Below are 15,765 nucleotides of genomic sequence, written 5' to 3'. Positions count from 1 at the left end.
AAAAAAAAAGAAGTCTACCTAGAAGTCTTGTGTAACTTTGTGCAACTTCTCATTTATTTCACAGTGCAAATGATTTTACTCATTCAATATGTTTCCATGCACAATTCTTCTTTTCTTTTGATGGTTTTAGTGCTTACTTTATATCTGTGAGAAGGAAAGCTAAAGTAGGCTGAGAAGTGTAGTTCAGAATTAACATTTCGATAAAAAGATTAGATTAGATAAAACTTGATTAATCCCTTGGGTGGGTTCCTCTGGGAAAATCAGCAAAACTTTACCTGCTCAGAGGAAGACGCTAACGCTGTGAGCAGGGTTTGAACCTGGAAGGGGAATCCCCATTGGAGTTCAAGTCCAACACCTTACCCACTCAGCTATCACAGCTGTAACAAGCTCTATGGAGTGGTTCTCAAAAATTCAAGTTAAGACAAACTTACAAGCCTGTATGTAACACATTGTCTGGACTCATTCAAACAAATTCTTGGTATCTGCACTTGTTCTATGTAGGATTTGAACAATCCATTTTAAACATCACTCCAAAATAGGAAAATACATATGCAGTTAAGTCCAATTATATTTTTTGGACAATGACACTTTTTAATTTTATTTATTTTACTTTCTTTTTTGTGTATTTTTGCCTCTGTATAATGCAACACTGTATTTAGATAAAACCATTACGATGTCACTGAAGTTGTTTTTTTTTTTTCATTTTCAATATACAAAACATAAAAATAGGGTAGGAACTCATATAGGTCTGTGACTTGAAGATAAACTATCTTGGTTTCATCAGTTAGCCAACAGCTTTGGTAACGTCTCGAAGAAGTTGGAGCTTTTAAAACCACCCTTCAAAGCTGAAGTTGAGACATGTCACAAGAGTTTTGGTTTTATCTTTACGGCATCATTTTTAACTATGTTGACAATGGGTACGCACATGTTTGCGAATTTAGTTTTATTATGTTTTAAAATTCCTGATAATTTAGTATGAAGCACTTTTGCACCTCAATTTTCACACTGAATCCAAACCATACTGAACATCACTGGGGAAATTTTTGTTCAAGCTCATAGCACAAGTCAACATCAAGTGCAGGATCTACCAAGGAGATGCTGTGTCCCCAGTGCTGTTATGCATAGGCCTGAACCCCCTCAGTGAGATCATTAACAAGACTGGCTACAGATACCGATTAGGGAATAGAGCAGTTGTCAGCCACCCCCTATACATGGATGACATCAAGCTGTATGCCGAGAGTGAACGAGACATTGATTCACTGATCCACACCACGAGGATATGAAGCAATGACATCGGAATGTCGTTCGGACTGGAGAAATGTAATCGGATGATAACGAAGGGAGTAAAGATAGTCAGAACTGAGGGTATCGAACTACCAGAAGACAACATTGCAGACATAGAGGACAGCTACAAGTACCTGGGGAACCCACAGGCAAATGGGAACCATGAAGAGGCTGCTAGGAAAGCTGCATCCACCAAGTGCCTGCAGAGAGTCAGGCAAGTCCTGGGGAGTCAGCTGAATGGTAAGAACAAGATTCGGGCTATCAACACCTACGCCCTGCCCGTGATCAGGTACTCTGCTAGGATAATAAGCTTGACAAAAGAGGAGATAGAAGCCACTGACATCAAGACAAGGAAGCTCCTTACCATGCATGGAGGGTTTCACTAATGGTGGTGGCTAACCAACCGGACACAATGGTGGTAGACAAAAGGACAAAGACGGCTTTAGTGATATGTGTAGCGGTTCCGAATGACAGCAACAGAAGGAAGAAGAAACACGGGAATTTTGAGAAATACCAAGGGCTCAGAGAAGAGCTGGAGAAGATGTGGAGGGTGAAGGTAAAAGTTATCCCAGTGGTAATAAGAGCACTAGGTGCTGTGACTCCCAAGCTAGGCGAGTGGCTCCAGCAGATCCCAGGAATAACATCAAAGATCTCTGTCCATGTAACCCGTTCAAGCGTTACGCCTGTTGTTGTTGCGTTGTGTTCTGGCATGAAAGTAAGAGGCAGGAGACAGTACTGGATCTTTGGCTCTTTACTGTACATCTGCAACACAGAAATATGGATCTGATCTGTGTGTGTCACGCGCCTGCCAGTACACCTCTCCTCCAGCCATGCTGAAAGGAGCTGTGACTGCAGCATCATTAATACTACAATAATATAATAAATCAAATACATCAAATTGTTTTAAAACATTAACTTAAGCTCTCAAAACCAAAAGCACAAAATAAATAATATGTCACTGAAAATCTTCAGAAACAACTTATAAGAACAATAAACAAAATAATTCAAAAACAAATAAACAGTCAGATAAATACAATTCAATAACCAGGACCCAATATTCTAGTGCTTATAATTCAAACATTATACTTCAGTACAATCATATTAATAACCGCCATCCAACAGGCAATACAACACTGTACTTATAAAACAATAAATGAAAGACTGCATCTCCAAAACATAAGAATATCTCCATACCTGCAACACAGAAATATGGATCTGATCTGTGTGTGTCGCGCCTGCCAGTACACCTCTCCTGACGAAGGAAAAAAGAGTGCACGCTGTTAAAAGAACTGCAGCGAATACGCTCACAAGCTGCTAGCGATCAGGCTAACTTAGCATGCTAGCATTTCAGCTGCGTTCTCGGCTAAAACTCATTAAAAAAAAAAAAGTATATTAGCAAACTCTGCCCTCCACAAAACTTATCCCGAGAACAGTCTCTTAACGACAAACAAAAACGCGGCGGTTCAGCTGTATTCACATTTCAGCTTGGGGTCTGAACAAACTTTAATTAGCAGAGAGCAATATGGCAGTGACTTACCTCCGGCCATGCTGAAAGGAGCTGTGACCGGGCACACATGCACGCGCCACGTCACTACGCAGCGCACACACACCTGAACGCACACAGACTCAGATCACACAGGTAGGAGAGTGAGATGCAAAACGACATATTTAATCCTAGAAAAAGGTGTTTTGGGTGAAATTCACAAGTATTTAACACATATGTTACATCCAGAAGAGTGCAGTCCTACCAACAGCTAAGGTACTGCGCATGACCCTCAAACCCTCAAGCTCCCAGGCCTGTGGTAGAGGACCCAAGCTCGAAGGATAGATATATATTTTATAGATATATATGAACAACAATCACATTTTATATTGATCCTAATCCGCATATTGTAAGGCTAATGAAGTTTTAAATTTTGTAACAAGCTAATATAAACTTTTCATATTGTTTAAAATATTATTAAACAACACCAGCATAATTATTTATATTTATAAATTAAGAAGTGTTGTACTAGAGATGTCTAAGTTTAAGGATGACAAAAATAATTTGGTATTTAAGTTACATTAAATTTGTAAGAAGCAATATTAACATTGTAAGTTACCACAAAATATGTATTTTCATGTAGCTGAAATAACATGTTTATATCAGTGGAACTGTATCATTTAGTTATTGCTCAGTCAGAAAAATCAAGTTATAGTTTTAGTCTTAGTGCTTCCTTGATATCTGTGAGAAGGAGAGCTAAAGTAGGCTGAGAAGTGTAGTTCAGAATTAACATTTCGATAAAAAGATTAGATTAGATAAAACTTGATTAATCCCTTGGGTGGGTTCCTCTGGGAAAATCAGCAAAACTTTACCTGCTCAGAGGAAGACGCTAATGCTGTGAGTAGGGTTTGAACCTGGAGGGGGAATCCCCATTGGAGTTCAAGTCCAACACCTTACCCACTCAGCCACCACAGCTGTAACAAGCTCTATGGAGTGGTTCTCAAAAATTCAAGTTAAGACAAACTTACAAGCCTGTATGTAACACATTGTCTGGACTCATTCAAACAAATTCTTGGTTTCTGCACTTGTTCTATGTAGTATTTGAACAATCCATTTTAAACATCACTCCAAAATAGGAAAATACATATGCAGTTAAGTCCAATTACATTTTTGGACAATGACACTTTTTATTTTATTTATTTTACTTTCTTTTTGTGTATTTTTGCCTCTGTATAATGCAACACTGTATTTAGATAAAACCATTACGATGTCACTGAAGTTGTTTTTTTCTTCTTCTTCAATATACAAAAGATAAAAATAGGGTAGGAACTCATATAGGTCTGTGACTTGAAGATAAACTATCTTGGTTTCATCAGTTAGCCAACAGCTTTGGTAACGTCTCGAAGAAGTTGGAGCTTTTAAAACCACCCTTCAAAGCTGAAGTTGAGACATGTCACAAGAGTTTTGGTTTTATCTTTACGGCATCATTTTTAACTATGTTGACAATGGGTACGCACATGTTTGCGAATTTAAGTTACATTAAATTTGTAAGAAGCAATATTAACATTGTAAGTTACCACAAAATATGTATTTTCATGTAGCTGAAATAACATGTTTATGTCAGTGGAACTATCATTTAGTTATTGCTTAGTCAGAAAAATCAAGTTATAGTTTTAGTCTTAGTGCTTCCTTGATATCTGTGAGAAGGAGAGCTAAAGCAGGCTGAGAAGTGTAGTTCAGAATTAACATTTCGATAAAAAGATTAGATTAGATAAAACTTTATTAATCCCTTGGGTGGGTTCCTCTGGGAAAATCAGCAAAACTTTACCTGCCCAGAGGAAGACCCTAACGCTGTGAGTAGGGTTTGAACCTGGAGGGGGAATCCCCATTGGAGTTCAAGTCCAACACCTTACCCACTCAGCTATCACAGCTGTAACAAGCTCTATGGAGTGGTTCTCAAAAATTCAAGTTAAGACAAACTTACAAGCCTGTATGTAACACATTGTCTGGACTCATTCAAACAAATTCTTGGTTTCTGCACTTGTTCTATGTAGGATTTGAACAATCCATTTTAAACATCACTCCAAAATAGGAAAATACATATGCAGTTAAGTCCAATTACATTTTTTGGACAATGACACTTTTTTATTTTATTTATTTTACTTTCTTTTTTGTGTATTTTTGCCTCTGTATAATGCAACACTGTATTTAGATAAAACCATTACGATGTCACTGAAGTTGTTTTTTTCTTCTTCTTCAATATACAAAAGATAAAAATAGGGTAGGAACTCATATAGGTCTGTGACTTGAAGATAAACTATCTTGGTTTCATCAGTTAGCCAACAGCTTTGGTAACGTCTCGAAGAAGTTGGAGCTTTTAAAACCACCCTTCAAAGCTGAAGTTGAGACATGTCACAAGAGTTTTGGTTTTATCTTTACGGCATCATTTTTAACTATGTTGACAATGGGTACGCACATGTTTCCGAATTTAGTTTTATTATCTTTTAAAATTCATGATAATTTAGTATGAAACACTTTTGCACCTGGATTTTCACACTGAATCCAAACCATACTGAACATCACTGGGGAAATTTTTGCTCAAGCCCATAGCACAAGTCAACATCAAGTGCAGGATCTACCAAGGAGATGCTGTGTCCCCACTGCTGTTATGCATAGGTCTGAACCCCCTCAGTGAGTTCAATAACAAGACTGGCTACAGATACCGATTAGGGAATAGAGCAGTTGTCAGCCACCCCCTATACATGGATGACATCAAGCTGTATGCCGAGAGTGAACGAGACATTGATTCACTGATCCACACCACGAGGATATGAAGCAATGACATCGGAATGTCGTTCGGACTGGAGAAATGTAATCGGATGATAACGAAGAGAGTAAAGATAGTCAGAACTGAGGGTATCGAACTACCAGAAGACAACATTGCAGACATAGAGGACAGCTACAAGTACCTGGGGAACCCACAGGCAAATGGGAACCATGAAGAGGCTGCTAGGAAAGCTGCATCCACCAAGTGCCTGCAGAGAGTCAGGCAAGTCCTGGGAGTCAGCTGAATGGTAAGAACAAGATTCGGGCTATCAACACCACGCCCCTGCCCGTGATCAGGTACTCTGCTAGGATAATAAGCTTGACAAAGAGGAGATAGAAGCCACTGACATCAAGACAAGGAAGCTCCTTACCATGCATGGAGGGTTTCACTAATGGTGGTGGCTAACCAACCGGACACAATGGTGGTAGACAAAAGGACAAAGACGGCTTTAGTGATATGTGTAGCGGTTCGAATGACAGCAACAGAAGGAAGAAGAAACACGGGAATTTTGAGAAATACCAAGGGCTCAGAGAAGAGCTGGAGAAGATGTGGAGGGTGAAGGTAAAAGTTATCCCAGTGGTAATAAGAGCACTAGGTGCTGTGACTCCCAAGCTAGGCGAGTGGCTCTAGCAGATCCCAGGTATAACATCAAAGATCTCTGTCCATGTAACCCGTTCAAGCGTTACGCCTGTTGTTGTTGCGTTGTGTTCTGGCATGAAAGTAAGAGGCAGGAGACAGTACTGGATCTTTGGCTCTTTACTGTACATCTGCAACACAGAAATATGGATCTGATCTGTGTGTGTCACGCGCCTGCCAGTACACCTCTCCTCCAGCCATGCTGAAAGGAGCTGTGACTGCAGCATCATTAATACTACAATAATATAATAAATCAAATACATCAAATTGTTTTAAAACATTAACTTAAGCTCTCAAAAACCAAAAGCACAAAATAAATAATATGTCACTGAAAAATCTTCAGAAACAACTTATAAGAACAATAAACAAAATAATTCAAAAACAAATAAACAGTCAGATAAATACAATTCAATAACCAGGACCCAATATTCTAGTGCTTATAATTCAAACATTATACTTCAGTACAATCATATTAATAACCGCCATCCAACAGGCAATACAACACTGTACTTATAAAAACAATAAATGAAAGACTGCATCTCCAAAACATAAGAATATCTCCATACCTGCAACACAGAAATATGGATCTGATCTGTGTGTGTCACGCGCCTGCCAGTACACCTCTCCTGACGAAGGAAAAAAGAGTGCACGCTGTTAAAAGAACTGCAGCGAATACGCTCACAAGCCGCTAGCGATCAGGCTAACTTAGCATGCTAGCATTTCAGCTGCGTTCTCGGCTAAAACTCATTAAAAAAAAAGTATATTAGCAAACTCTGCCCTCCACAAAACTTATCCCGAACGAGTCTCTTAACGACAAACAAAAACGCGGCGGTTCAGCTGTATTCACATTTCAGCTTGGGGTCTGAACAAACTTTAATTAGCAGAGAGCAATATGGCAGTGACTTACCTCCGGCCATGCTGAAAGGAGCTGTGACCGGGGCACACATGCACGCGCCTACGTCACTACGCAGCGCACACACACACGAACGCACACAGACTCAGATCACACAGGTAGGAGAGTGAGATGCAAAACGACATATTTAATCCTAGAAAAAAGGTGTTTTGGGTGAAATTCACAAGTATTTAACACATATGTTACATCCAGAAGAGTGCAGTCCTACCAACAGCTAAGGTACTGCGCATGACCCTCAAACCCTCAAGCTCCCAGGCCTGTGGTAGAGGACCCAAGCTCGAAGGATAGATATATATTTTATAGATATATATGAACAACAATCACATTTTATATTGATCCTAATCCGCATATTGTAAGGCTAATGAAGTTTTAAATTTTGTAACAAGCTAATATAAACTTTTCATATTGTTTAAAATATTATTAAACAACACCAGCATAATTATTTATGTTTATAAATTAAGAAGTGTTGTACTAGAGATGTCTAAGTTTAAGGATGACAAAAATAATTTGGTATTTAAATTACATTAAATTTGTAAGAAGCAATATTAACATTGTAAGTTACCACAAAATATGTATTTTCATGTAGCTGAAATAACATGTTTATGTCAGTGGAACTGTATCATTTAGTTATTGCTCAGTCAGAAAAATCAAGTTATAGTTTTAGTCTTAGTGCTTCCTTGATATCTGTGAGAAGGAGAGCTAAAGTAGGCTGAGAAGTGTAGTTCAGAATTAACATTTCGATAAAAAGATTAGATTAGATAAAACTTGATTAATCCCTTGGGTGGGTTCCTCTGGGAAAATCAGCAAAACTTTACCTGCCCAGAGGAAGACGCTAATGCTGTGAGTAGGGTTTGAACCTGGAGGGGAATCCCATTGGAGTTCAAGTCCAACACCTTACCCACTCAGCCATCACAGCTGTAACAAGCTCTATGGAGTGGTTCTCAAAAATTCAAGTTAAGACAAACTTACAAGCCTGTATGTAACACATTGTCTGGACTCATTCAAACAAATTCTTGGTTTCTGCACTTGTTCTATGTAGTATTTGAACAATCCATTTTAAACATCACTCCAAAATAGGAAAATACATATGCAGTTAAGTCCAATTACATTTTTTGGACAATGACACTTTTTTATTTTATTTATTTTACTTTCTTTTTTGTGTATTTTTGCCTCTGTATAATGCAACACTGTATTTAGATAAAACCATTACGATGTCACTGAAGTTGTTTTTTTCTTCTTCTTCAATATACAAAAGATAAAAATAGGGTAGGAACTCATATAGGTCTGTGACTTGAAGATAAACTATCTTGGTTTCATCAGTTAGCCAACAGCTTTGGTAACGTCTCGAAGAAGTTGGAGCTTTTAAAACCACCCTTCAAAACTGAAGTTGAGACATGTCACAAGAGTTTTGGTTTTATCTTTACGGCATCATTTTTAACTATGTTGACAATGGGTACGCACATGTTTTATAATTTAAGTTACATTAAATTTGTAAGAAGCAATATTAACATTGTAAGTTACCACAAAATATGTATTTTCATGTAGCTGAAATAACATGTTTATGTCAGTGGAACTGTATCATTTAGTTATTGCTTAGTCAGAAAAATCAAGTTATAGTTTTAGTCTTAGTGCTTCCTTGATATCTGTGAGAAGGAGAGCTAAAGTAGGCTGAGAAGTGTAGTTCAGAATTAACATTTCGATAAAAAGATTAGATTAGATAAAACTTTATTAATCCCTTGGGTGGGTTCCTCTGGGAAAATCAGCAAAACTTTACCCGCCCAGATGAAGACGCTAATGCTGTGAGTAGGGTTTGAACCTGGAGGGGGAATCCCCATTGGAGTTCAAGTCCAACACCTTACCCACTCAGCTATCACAGCTGTAACAAGCTCTATGGAGTGGTTCTCAAAAATTCAAGTTAAGACAAACTTACAAGCCTGTATGTAACACATTGTCTGGACTCATTCAAACAAATTCTTGGTTTCTGCACTTGTTCTATGTAGGATTTGAACAATCCATTTTAAATATCACTCCAAAATGGGAAAATACATATGCAGTTAAGTCCAATTATATTTTTTGGACAATGACACTTTTTTATTTTATTTATTTTACTTTCTTTTTTGTGTATTTTTGCCTCTCTATAATGCAACACTGTGTTTAGATAAAACCATTACGATGTCACTGAAGTTGTTTTTTTCTTCTTCTTCAATATACAAAACATAAAAATAGGGTAGGAACTCATATAGGTCTGTGACTTGAAGATAAACTATCTTGGTTTCATCAGTTAGCCAACAGCTTTGGTAACGTCTCGAAGAAGTTGGAGGTTTTACCAGCTTATAACTTTTACCTTTTAACCACCCTTCAAAACTGAAGTTGAGACATGTCACAAGAGTTTTGGTTTTATCTTTACCGCATCATGCTTAACTGTGTTGACAATGGGTACATAAATGTTTGTGAATTTAGTTTTATTAGGTTTTAAATTCGTGATAATTTAGTATGAAGCACTTGTGAACCTGAATTTTCACACTGAATCTAAACCATACTGAACATCACTGGGGAAATTTTTGCATTTATTATCTCTGTTCAATAACTTCAGTTTCAAATTTTTATTCATAAACACAAAAGGCCCTTAAGCTACATACACAATGACTACATTGGATTGTGATTAGGTAGAGGATCATCAGGGGGTCCTTTGTCCCTCTTTGGGGGGGAAACTCCCACTGGGTTTAAATCTGGGACTCCCCACCAATTGACCCTTAGAACTGAAGAAGCTTCTCGGATGAGAGGTGAAACGTCTTCAAGCAACTCAAAGAAGTCCAGACGCTTTTCTTTCCAAGCTCTTTAGACTACGATGACCTGGATGACTGAGAACCTTCACAGACAGACTAAATATTGTTCCTCATGTCTTATTTATTGTTCCTTTTATTGCAGCTTACTGGTATATACACCGGCTAGCGAATGACAGCCCGCTGGCCTGAGGCACTGTTCCACAACATCCTTGATGTGTGTGCTTACAACACATATATGGTGTGGACAGCCATCGACCCAACCTGGAATCAGGGAAGAGTTTCAAGAGGAGACTTTTCTTAGCAAAGCTGGGGAAAATTTTGGCAACTCCTCTTATTCAACGGTGCCAGCACATTCCCAAGACACCAGCCTCTGCCAGTCTGGTTAGGAGTGTGCAAGCCCCGGCCCCAGCCGCTGCTGCTCTCCACCAACAAGAACATGGGCAGAAAAGGAAGCGCTGTGAGCTCTGTTCCCCTAGAGACAACAAAACAAGCCTAAGATGCTGCAAATATGATGCCTATGTTTGCAAGGCCAAGCTCACCTGAGTGTCACATGCCACTCATGTGCATGAATACACACACAGACACACACACACATACACACACACACACACACACGCACGGCTTCATGTTGAGTTTGGTCTTTGATTTTCAATATATTTTTTACATTACATGGTCATTTTGTAATTCATTTTCAGTGCCTATTTGTATTTTCACTGCAGTTATTTTATGTCTAACTCTATTTATTCATCTTAAATACTACTTTGAGACATTGTTCACAGCAAAAAAAATGTTGAATAAAAAATTTGGTGGTGAAAAATGGTTTTTGTAATAATTTAAGAGCAGTTAACAAGGACCGGTCAATTTTGACCAGGAACACTAAAGTAAGGGGGGTCGAGGTGCACAAAACCGGAGGGCTAGACCAACACTAGACAGGAGACGTGGGACCAGGACAGGCACAGAGAAAACAAGGGGAAAGAGACTGAATGCAGAAAAATGTTAAAATAAAACATGAAGCACATGACAGGCAAAGAGACACAGACTAGATACAGAACAGAGGGAGCACGGGAACCAAAACCTAAGAACTAGAAATCCTAGCAGAAGACAGAACCAGAATAAAACTGAAACATAAGTTAATAACTATCAAAACAAAAACACTGAGTCATCAGACTCAGGACCATGACAAATAATACCTCTATGTTCAGTTTATTCAGTATAAAAATAGACCAAGGTATCAATATTTCTTTAGTTAATGACTATTTTGTCTGCCTTTCAAACAGGCTCCAAGGGAGGAAGCAGACTGTATGAGGACCCTGCAGATAGACCAGCATGAAGTCACTATAAAATTGATTTAGTTCCCAGAATTAAAAACAAAAAACAAAATGCAAACTCTTTGCTTCAAAAGAACTAAGTAAACCTTGCTTAAGATAACTAAGTTAGGGCAAATTATTAATTCTGAGTGGGGCACACTAAGCTCAGAAGGACCTTCAGGGTGCCCATTGTGCATGTGCAAGATACAAAAGAGCCACACTGTAGTTCTGTCCAGTGTAGTACGATTATGGATTGAGTTTCATTTTCATTAAATTGCCTTTGCATTCCTGGGCTGTCTCATCAGACTTAATAGTTTTTGGGGGGTTTTTATAATGACTTTTCTGTTTTAGTTTGTTTTGGTTTGTTTGTTTTTTAATTTTGGGTCCCTTTTGGATGCAATTTTAGAACAATGTCTTAGGGATCAATAAAGTATTCTGATTCTGATTCTGATTCGATCTTCACCTACATTGGTTGAGTTAAGCAATCACTCTTGGCATGTTCCGTTCTTAAATGTTCTTATATTGACCAACTATTATGATTCCATTCCGTTGCCTAGCAAACAACTAAACATTGGCCTAAAATAACCCATTGTTTAGCACTGTATCTTTGTTATTTCAGAACATCAATACCAAATTTATATCCACATTATCTCTCTCTCTCTCTCTCCATATATTTATATATGTATATATATATATATATATATACATATATAAATATATGTATATATATATATATATATCAACTACATCAGTTTGCCAACATGTTTGTATAACAAATCTTGTTATCCGATATTATCATGAGTTTTTGTTGCATTGTTACATTACTAGAGGCCATTTCCACCATGAATGGATTTAGAAAAGGTTCAAAGAGATACATAAAAATTCACCACAATGCAGGGGCATGCCAGAAATCCCACAAAAACAAACAAACAAACAAAACAGAAAACACACAAGCAAAAACTTATGTGGTGGGTATTAACAACTTCATAGCTGGATCAAACATTCAAAGCTCCGATCTTACTTTATCTAAAATGCCATTTCTTTGTGTTTGGCTGTGTCACTTCCTCATTTTATGATAGATGCTGAGATAAGAACCTGTATATATTATCTGTGCTTTCCTTCAAAGTTTGTAGCTACAGGCTGATACTAAGAAAGAAGAAGAGACGGTCATTCTGCATCCCTCTGCCACACACTTTCTGAAGTTTCATAACTTTGCTGTATCATCTGTATCACCATGAAGATGTTTCCTGTGTGTGTGTTTGTTTGTGCTGTGATGATTCTGACCCATGCTGCTGGTGAGTATTGTGAGTATTTCACTGTACAGTCTTATTTGTAAATGGTGGCAAAAGATTCAACAAGTGTCCTTTTTTTTCAGTTCTCCCTGAAGGAAGGACTGCAGCTAATCAAACAGGTCAGTCAGCATACTGCAACATTTTTGCAAAAATGTGCCCCTTAAGTTTTTGCCTAATTATATATATCATCTGCAGTTACATAACATGATTTGAAATTTAGGTCCTCTTTATTTTCTATTTACATGCGGCCAAATGCCTGAATGATTTAACATCAAAACATGTTTTTCTATATCACCTTATTGGGTTAATAAGAAAGAAAGATATACATGAATAAATAAAAAATGACAAGGAAAAAATACATTTTTAAGATTTAGATTAGTGTCATAAATTAAGGAGAAAAACAAACAAAAGAGGGGCAAAAAAAAGAAAAAAAACTGTGTAAACTAAATAGTGTAAATTACTGGAGTTCACTTTTCAAGCTGAAAAGAAGTTTACACATTTGAACTCTTGTGATCACAGACTACAAGATCAGTTATTTAGTCTAGTTGTTCTCTGACTTGGCTTTCAGATCAGTGTGAATGGCACAGTAAAATGCCTAACCTACCCGTCTTCCTTGACATTTAAAGTTACAATGATGGACTACAAATAAAATAAAATAAAATAAACGCATCCAATGTCTATCTTAAATTGGCATAGGGAAATGTTCCCCTTAATATTTCCTTCAATGCCATATGCTACAACTTAGAGCTCCTGCATTCTGATGACAATACATTTTTACGAATTTTTCATTGTTTCATGTAACTTGGTATTTGTTTTCTCTAAAAAAAATACAACAAAACATTATCTTAATGTTATTTAATCAGCAGTGTGTTGTGGACTTTTTATACACCTCAGCACTGTGACTATGTGCTCTGCCACTTTGTGGTTGAGTAAATGCTTTGACTTTGGAATAATCAGTTGACACTTGCAGGTGATTTGTTTAGGAGCATCTATAAGGGAAGAGATTTAATGAGCTGGCTTCTTGCAAAGGTGGCATCCTATTACTGTATCATGCCTGACATCAGTGAGGTCTTTAGACTGACCCATCCTTTTACAAATGGTTGTAAAGGCACACTGCAGCATTACTGATAGAGATATGGACAAAAATCCAAACATGCAGTTTGAATTTAAAAGATAATGAGTTGAGTTGAAAAGAGTTGAGGTCATGGTAGTTTAGAGAAGGGGTCTACAGTTTTGTTTTTTTTTCATACTCTCTAAACAATTAGTTTTATCATTGTAATGGTCACTTACAATCCCCATCTGGGTCTGAATTAAGTCTACTGAGTGGAAATGTTGATCTCATGTGGAAAAACCAAAAATGTACAATTTTATTTTCCCCCAGTCAAAAGGCACCTGGCCAAGAGGTCCTCTGATTGTCCTGGAGGCTGGACTCTGTTGCGTGGCCGCTGCTTCCTCTATGTTCCAGGACCCATGACATGGGCTAAAGCAGAGGTAAGTTTATTTTATTTGTATCGTCGTCCACACTTGATTAATCCATATCCTTTTACTGTAACTGAGTCTAGATTTTGCTCCCCACTTTCCATCTCCATTGAAGAAAAACTGCTTGTCCATGGGGGCCAACCTTGCATCTGTGCACAGCATCACAGAGTACCATGTGATTCAGCACATGATAATGACTGCCACCACGGCAACCAAGAAACCTGGATTGGAGGAAGTGATGCACAGGAGGTATTTTGCTTAGTCTTATACTATTACTATTTATTTATGTGTGAATGACTTTGAACTAGACCCTCCCTGCTATTTTAAATGAATATATGTAAAGCCTACAGCAGAGAGAGTACTTACAATGAAACAGACAATGACAATAGATTAAATCAGAAACAGCATGAAGAATACCTGAACTGGAGGTAGAAAATGCAGAGAATGCAGAAACAGTAGACTGGCCAAAGCAGCTATAATAGTGTATCTGTGAGATTTAACAAATTAATTTTTAAGAGGATATGATGTGGGCTTGCATTAATGTTAGCTCATCAGCTGGGACAGTGGCTACGCTTGACCATTTGGTGTGAATAAAATCGATGCAATGCACAATTTCCCTCATCTAGGAGAATGCCTGGTTATGGACTGATGGAACGGCTTTCCACTATTCTAACTGGTGCCCAGGAGAGCCCAATAATGCCGGGCAGAACCAGCACTGTCTGCAAATTAATCATAGCGGTAAACCAGAACACAGTATTTCACATGATTAATAAATGTCTTAATTACTTTAAATGATAACAAGTAAAAGTCAAAAGGATTGTCTCAGGTGTTGATTTGTGTAGAATTTTACTGATTTCTACTTTTGGATCTCACAGGTTCCAAGTGCTGGGATGATATAGGGTGTCATGAACATCAACCTTCTGTTTGTGTTAAGAAAATATGAAATATCTATCAAAATACACACTGTTTGGTGTGCAATGACTTTTGTTTTTCATTCTTCATTTGGCTTTACAATTTTTGTTTCATCTTTTGTCTCTAGCATAAAAGTTTAGCAACAAAATAAAAAGTCTATGTCATGAATAGTGGCACTCCCAACCCTAGTTCTAAACCGTAGCTTAAATTTTCAACTAAATTTTCAACTGTGGAAAAGTATAAAAGTATTGCTCATCTTTGCGCATCTTTTTCTGTAAACTCTTCTTCCTTTGCAATAATAAAACTCTCAAGCATGGTTGTGTGTTGCATCACTTGTGTTTTAGTGATGTGTGTGTGTGTGTGTGTGTGTGTGTGTGTGTGTGTGTGTGTGTGTGTGTACAAAGCAACCTGGATTGGAGGAACTGATGCACATGAGGTGTGGTTAAAAATGTTTGAGTTAAATATAAAATTAATGCAGGACCACTGCAGTCAAATGAAGGGGCTAGAGGTTGGTTGGGGGGGTTTTGATGCACAGGAGGTACTTTAATCATGCAAAATAATAGCTATTACCCTCACAAAATTTCGCCATCTTACAACGCTGTGATTGCAGCCATTCCCCAACTCTCTGTGAATGGTACTCATGGCCATTGATCAGTGTTCTTTGATCAGTGGGTTTTGGTCAGTGATTGTTGATCAATGGTCATGAGAATTTGCATAATTATGATTAAGGAACTGACCTCACAGCCCATTGTTCCTTCAGTGGGCTGGTTTCAGTCATTATGCAAATGTACTGTTTATAAGGTTTGGGGAAACCTGCAGTCAGCTGAGACTGAAGAAGTCACTTGG

At 37.8% G+C, this 15,765-nt stretch overlaps 5 non-coding genes and 1 pseudogene across 5 annotated transcripts; 1 reads left to right on the top strand and 5 right to left on the bottom strand.

The window, feature by feature from the left end:
- Positions 1 to 296: 296 nt before the first annotated feature.
- On the bottom strand, positions 297 to 378 carry trnas-uga. Its single transcript has one exon. It is a non-coding gene; the product is annotated as a tRNA-Ser (tRNA).
- Positions 379 to 3,660: 3,282 nt separating this feature from the next.
- trnas-uga lies at positions 3,661 to 3,742 on the bottom strand. Its single transcript has one exon. It is a non-coding gene; the product is annotated as a tRNA-Ser (tRNA).
- An 874-nt stretch (positions 3,743 to 4,616) lies between these two features.
- On the bottom strand, positions 4,617 to 4,698 carry trnas-uga. Its single transcript has one exon. It is a non-coding gene; the product is annotated as a tRNA-Ser (tRNA).
- Positions 4,699 to 7,979: 3,281 nt separating this feature from the next.
- trnas-uga lies at positions 7,980 to 8,059 on the bottom strand. The gene has a single exon. It is a non-coding gene; the product is annotated as a tRNA-Ser (tRNA).
- Positions 8,060 to 8,938: 879 nt separating this feature from the next.
- Positions 8,939 to 9,020, bottom strand: trnas-uga. The gene has a single exon. It is a non-coding gene; the product is annotated as a tRNA-Ser (tRNA).
- Positions 9,021 to 12,426: 3,406 nt separating this feature from the next.
- On the top strand, positions 12,427 to 15,146 carry LOC116329225 (annotated as a pseudogene).
- The last annotated feature ends 619 nt before the right edge of the window (positions 15,147 to 15,765 follow it).

This window comes from Oreochromis aureus, linkage group 3, assembly GCF_013358895.1.
Source record: "Oreochromis aureus strain Israel breed Guangdong linkage group 3, ZZ_aureus, whole genome shotgun sequence".
In the NCBI taxonomy this organism is placed as follows: domain Eukaryota; kingdom Metazoa; phylum Chordata; class Actinopteri; order Cichliformes; family Cichlidae; genus Oreochromis; species Oreochromis aureus.
The sequence above is the reverse complement of the archived record's forward strand: the minus strand, read 5'-3'. Positions and strand labels throughout refer to the sequence as shown.